This window comes from Equus asinus, chromosome 29 (genome assembly GCF_041296235.1).
Source record: "Equus asinus isolate D_3611 breed Donkey chromosome 29, EquAss-T2T_v2, whole genome shotgun sequence".
Classification (NCBI taxonomy): Eukaryota; Metazoa; Chordata; class Mammalia; order Perissodactyla; family Equidae; genus Equus; species Equus asinus.
In genome coordinates, this window is record NC_091818.1 from 35660303 (window position 1) to 35666771 (window position 6469).

Here is a 6469-nt window from a genome sequence, read left to right on the forward strand (position 1 = left end):
TTTCTGACCAACCGGCTATAGATTGGAGGTTCCCATGACCCCCTTTGTGGGTTTGACTAATTTGCTAGAACGGCTCACAGAACTCAGGAAAACAGTTTACTTACTAGATCACTGGTTTATTATAAAAGACATAACTCAGGACCAGCCAGATGGAAGAGGTGCAGGGGGCAGGGCACGGGGCAAGGGCACGGGGCTTCCATTTTCCTTGCAGGTGCACCTGTCTCTCAGCTCCTCCTGATGGTCACCAACCCGGAAGCTCTCCGAACCCCTGTCCTTTTGGGTTTTCATGGAAGCTTCTGCTTAGGCACAGTTGATTAAATCATTGGCCATTGGCGATTGAACTCCACCTGTAGCCCCTCTCCCCTCCCCTGAGGTCAGAGGGTGGGACTGAAAGTTCCAACCCTCTAATCACAAGGTTGGTTCCCCTCCAACCAGTTCCCCATCTTAAGGTGACCTAGGGGCTTTCCGAAAGTCACCTTATTAACATAACAAAGACACCTTTATCATTCTCATCACTTAGGAAATTCCAGGGGTTTTTGGAGCTCTGTGCCAGGTCTGAGATGAAGATCGAATACGAATTTCTCATTATACATCACAATATCACAGTCCTCCATTACGGGAAGTCTCATTTCTAGGACTTCCCCTTCCCTGTCCATGTGGAACTGAGATCCCGATATGTCTGGTGGTCATAGTGTACCCAGGATCACATGAGTCCCTTCGTGGCCACACTGCACTGCCCTCTACTTTCAGACCACGCCAGAGAGAGCTGAGCAGAAGAGGAGGCCACCGGGCATGGGGGACCAACTCTAGGAGCTGCCAGCACCTACCACCGCAGGTTCCCAAGCTGTTCCTCTGCTCTGCACAGCCAGGAGCGGAGCCAGCCAAGGAGCGAGACTGGAGTCAAACCGAGATCCAGATGCCACGCTGGAAGCAGGAGAGGAGCTGTGGCCAGCGCTTGGCATTTGGGGCAGCAGCTCAGCCAGCCTGGCTCCCGGGAGGAGCCTCGAGGAGGAGCCTGCTCCTGGAGCAGACAGATAAAGAGGTGAGGAGGGACACTCTCCACACAGCAATTAACAGGCGGAGTGGCACCGAGTGGATATTTCAATCATGTGGTTGGGGCACTTTGCCATCCGGGGCTCAGGCTCCAGAGAGGGCCAGCAGCACGGTTCCCACGAAAGGTTGAGCAGTTGGCATTTCTGCTTGAAAAGCCAGTTTTTGAAGGGTGATGTCTCAGCTCCTCTAATTAAGGAGAAGCAGAGATTTCAGGTTGGCAAACAGAACCCCCTCTGGCCCCGATGCACGTTTTCATGTTCTCTTGCGCCCTTGCTTTTCTTGCCTTTAAGTCTTTTAAAAAGACTAAAAAATAAAATAAAATAATATTAAGTCTTTAAGTGGGCTCCAATTTTCAAATTTAATGGGAACGCATAGGGCTAAACCAAGCGGCTCCAAGAGGCCCCCAGCCCCCATCACTCGCCTTCGGAAAGCACTGAGCCCAGACTTTACCTCCCCTGGTGTCCCCGCTATGACCATCCTTAAACACAGGCTGGGTGGTTTCACTGCTCTCAAAAATCCCAGAGTCCCCAGTTCCCCACAGAGGAGAATCTAAATGCCCCACACGAGCATCCACACTTCTCCATGGTTTCCCACTCTTCCAGGTGCCGGCCGAGGAAAACATCACTACAGTCCAAACGGCAGCTGTTTCTTTGGGCGATTAGAATTGCAATTCGGGAGACACAGATGCAGGTAGAAACCCAAAACCTAAAAGCCAGGGGTTTTTAAAGCCAAAGAAGGGAGAGTTATTAGAAAGAACTTTAACTTGAGTTGGAGGCAAGAGAGCTGGTCTTAGCCAAACATTGACTGACTGTTGATTCTATCTTCAGAAAGTCCACCATCCTCAGTCTTGTGATCAGGATGTCCATTCTCCTGCTGACTTCTCAAAGAATTGCTGGTAAAACAGTTGCCGTTTGGGGCTAGTCCAGAGGTTTGGACCAGTCCAAGGTTCAAGGCAGCAAAGCAGTTTCTCTAGAAAGGCAGCTCTGACTCCATTTTATTTTACTTTTTTATTTTTTATTTTTTTTGAGCAAGGTTAGCCCTGAGCTAACTACTGCCAATCTGCCTCTTTTTGCTGAGGAAGACTGGCCCCAAGCTAACATCCATGCCCATCTTCCTCTACTTTATATGTGGGATACCTACCATAGCGTGGCGTGCCAAGCGGTGCCGTGGGGATCCGAACCAGTGAACCCCGGGCTGCCGAGAAACAGAACGTGCGAACTTAACCACTGCGCCACCAGGCCGGCCCCTCTGATTCTATTTTAAAACGACTCCACTACAGTCACTTTTGACCCAGGTCAAAATAGGCCCAGTTTCTAAAGGAACATTTCCCAGGGGAATGTGATGTTCTTGTCCTCACACCCCTTGGGGGCTGGATGGAGGCCACGGATGCAGCTCTGTCCTTGCTCTGGAGTCGAGGGCCAGTCTGGGCAGCGGTCAGCCTTGCTCTGGAGCACCTGGCTCTCCTGCCATGGTCCTCAGAGTCATGAAGTGTCAGAGCTTAGTTTAACCGGGTCACTTTATAAAGGAGGTAGTGAGGCCCAGAGAGGGCAAGGGGAGTGCTCCAGGTCGCACAGCCAGAGAGCAGGGATCAGGCTTCACACTTTGCCTCGTAAACTCTCCTTTCAAAGTGCTGGGAGCATAGTGGTTACTCTCCTAAGTGCTGCTGGATTCATGAGCCTCCCCTGACTTCTTTCCGCTCTCTGGGGCTGTCTCCTGTAAGGGGAAAGGAATACGGCATGAGCAAATCTTACTGGAAGAGAGACCCATGGGGAAGGGGAGAAAGGTGGGGTTTTTTTTCGCTTTTCCCTGGTGGCCTTTGTCCCATTCTTGCTGATTCCGGAGGTGTTCCCAGGGCCTGGCTGAGCTGGGGCGGGCCAGCCTCCTGAGGTGGCTCCGACTGCGCTCCTGGTGATCATAGGTGATTATTTCCCCATGAAAATGATCGATGGTCCCTTATCAGACTGTAAATCCAAAGCTAAGCAGTTTGTGCTCCCTCATTTGCAGATCAGCTCTTCTCCGTCCTGTGGCCCCCTGGAGGAAGTCTTGTGGGGCCGAGCTACTGTGATTGCGCAATGCTGCCTCTCTTCCCAGGATTCATGACTTTAATTACTTTTCTTCCCAGGGCTGAGTTTATTGTGGAGGCTGCATAGCTGGTGGATTCCTGCTTGCCTTGCACGGGCTCACCCCATAGGAGTTCTAACAAGGAGCTGATTTTCCAATCTCATTAAAGCAACACATTAGAATGAACAGGGCCCGGGGAGAGCGTCTGCAGCCCTGGGTTCCCGGAGCATTTGTGGAAAGCCCACGGGCAGCATGGGTGTCCCTAGGTCTGTGTTCTAGTCTCACACTTGTCCCCCGACTTGGGGTGTGATCTTGGGCAAGTCGTTTGACTTCTCTGAGTCTCAGCTTTCTCCTTTGTAAATCGTCTACAATCCTCATCCTGCTATTGGGAAATGCAGGAAGTGGTGTCTGGCTGCCTCAAGAGACTGCTTGGCACTTGGAAGTGGAGCCTGAGAAAGGTGCTTCTTGGTGGCCTGGCCTGGGTTCTGTTGGGAGCTTCCTGCTGCCTGTCCTCTGGTGCGGCACAGATGCCCTCACACCCTTGCAGCCGCCCCAGACCCACAGCCCCTCACGCTCACGCTCAAGCTCCACCATTCACAGAAGCATCTCCAAGCTGCAGTCACTGTGAGCCACTTCTGATTCTTCCTTCCAAGAGCACAAGACTCGTCCTCAAGGACCGGGGGAACGCAGATGAAGAGCAGAAACGCTTAGCAAGGGCCCTGACACCTACTCCCCGGTTTTTTTCTGGACCAGCTATGTCATTCCTTATTGTCCTTGAGTGCTCATTCCTATGGAGAGTTCTGGCTCAATGTCACTTTTCTCCTGCGTGGTCCCTGTGGCCCAGAGGCTGCTCCCCTAAAGTCACCGTTGTGTGCTGTCCTTTGTACCTTTCCAGGTCGGCATCTCTGCTGCTCTCCCCGCCTCTCTGCACCGGTTCTCAGAGGGCAGCTCAGGGGCCTCTGCTCCTCTGTGAATCTGTGCTCTCTGCTCGGAAACCAGGTGACTGGCTCCGCTTTAAAGCTCAAAGGACTGTTGCTGAAAGCTTTTTCTGAAAACCAAGACTCAAAACAGCGCCCTGCCTACGGCTGAGCTCGATGGTTGTTGGAATGACAGAAACCTTTGAAAATGCCCTCTCCTCAGCACTAGCGTCTACAAAGAACCAGACCTTTCTGACCACAGCCTCTCCCACCGATTTTATGCTCCCCAGCTAGCAGAGGAAGACGGATGCTTCGAGCCGGCTTCTCTGTGCTCTCTGCCTCTCCGGTGTCCAGGTTTATATAATATTCAGAGTTTAGACTGTCAGCTGTTACCCGCCCCCCCCACACCCTGTCAATCACAGACCTGAGCAGGGTCCATGGCCGAGGGAGCTGGGCCGAGCCTGGCCATTTCCCCAGCTGTGGACACAGTCCTGGAAGGACCCCATTTTAGCCACAGCACAGCAGAACGGGACGAGCAAGGACAGTGGCTGCAGTCCTAGCACGTGTGTGTGGCTGGGCAACGCCTGAATGTCTTCAAGCGTCAGCTTCCTCATTGAATATGAGGATAAGAACCATGGCCCAGGAAGCCCATCGGGTAATAGAGGTAAACACATAGGAGGTGTCGTGGGTTGGATAGCATCCCCCCCAAATTCATGTCCACCTGGAACCTCAGGATGTGACCTTACTTGGAAATAGGGTCTCTGCAGATGTAACTAAGGTAAGGATGGAGATGAGATCATCCTGGACTAGGGGGGCCCTAAGACCAACATGAGTGCCCTTATGAGAGACTGAAAAGGACACACAGACACAGAAGGCAGAGAGTGGAGTGATGCCACCACCAGCCAAGGAATGCCAGGAGCCACCAGAAGCTGGAAGAGGCGAGAAAGTGTTCTTTTCCAGAGCCTTCAGAGGGAGTGTGGCCTGGCGGACACCTTGATTTTGGACTTCTGGCCTCCAGAACTGTGAGAGAGAAATTTTGTTATTTAAAGCCACTCTGTGGTGATTTGTTGTGGCAGCTGTGGGAAACTACGACAGTGTGTTCTTAATAAGGTACAGTTATTGCTACTTTCTTTCTTTCTTTTTGAGGAAGATTAGCCCTGAGCTAACATCTGCCTCCAATCTTCCTCTTTTTGCTGAGGAAGATTGGCCCTGAGCTAACATCTGTGCCCATCTTCCTCTACTTTATATGTGGGACACCTGCCACAGCATGGCTTGACAAGTGATGGGTAGGTCCACACCCGGGATCCAAACCCATGAATTCCAGGCCACCGAAGCAGAACGTGTGAACTTAACCATTCCACTACCGGGCTGGCCCCCACCTTCTTTCTTTTAAAGAGAAGACAGGACTGTTTACAGACTTCTCAGGGAAAGGGGAGGGAAGGGCACTCCTGGAGAGGAGACACCCAGAAAGCTGGAGGGGGACTGGTGGGACGATCCAGCTGGGGGCAAAGAGCTGAGGTGGACAGCTGAGCAGAGCCCAGTGCTTGGGGTCCCCGGTGCACCATCAGCCCGGCTCCCTCTCCGACTTCGTTTTCCATCTGAAAATACTGCAGATGTCACAGATCGGCCACCCAGCCCTGTGATTCTCTAACTTCATGTAATGTGGAATTATAGCAACACAAGCATCAAATTACCAAGGACAAGTAGCTGCAAAGGAATTATGTGATTCTTGGTTACTTGGAGGGTTTTTTGTTTTTCTTCTCCCCCTTTTTAAACTGATTCCTTTAAAAGCACCATTGGGTGGGTGGCGGGGAAAGCAGATGGCAGATGGGCCAGAGCACCAGAGAGAGTGATGAGTGAGTTCAGCGTCATCAAGGCTGCACAATGGGGCATGTGGCCTGGGTTGAGGTGACAGGGATCTGCATTCCCCCCTTCTGTCTGCTGCCCCCTTGGCAAACAGTACCACTCCACCCTCCTGGAGAAGGACAGGAGGAGAGCCAAGCAGGGCTGGTGGTGCCAGGGGTGGGAAGGGTCAGGGAGATGGGCCGGGCATCGGGGAGGAGGAGGGGGTAGGGGTGGTTATTCCTGGAAGGCTCTGGAACCACCATGAAGATGGGCAGTGCAATGGCACCCACACTGTGTCCTCCACAAGCACCTCCAGCGCCTCTGTCCCACCCCACCACCCGCTTCTCATGGACCCCTCAGCTTGTGCAAAAGCCCCAAAGGCTGACATGAGAAGGTGACCTTGGTCTTGTCATCCAGCCTCAGAACAGAGGGGAGGGTGCACAGCCCTGGCTCTGACCGCCACCCTCTGGGGACCCGAAGGTGGAGAGGGACAGTTGTGCAAAACCTTCCTGGCCCATCTTTCCCGTTCACAGGCGCTCAATTGTCGTTTGTGGCATTGTGTCCTTCCCGCGCTCCCTGGCCCAGGCAGCTGC

At 52.8% G+C, this 6469-nt stretch overlaps 1 long non-coding RNA gene across 1 annotated transcript; it reads left to right on the plus strand.

The window, feature by feature from the left end:
• The first annotated feature begins 606 nt into the window (after window positions 1-606).
• On the plus strand, window positions 607-5749 carry LOC123281942 (uncharacterized). Its single transcript, XR_011499229.1, has 2 exons — window positions 607-1042; window positions 4010-5749. It is a non-coding gene; the product is annotated as an uncharacterized lncRNA (long non-coding RNA).
• Window positions 5750-6469: the final 720 nt, after the last annotated feature.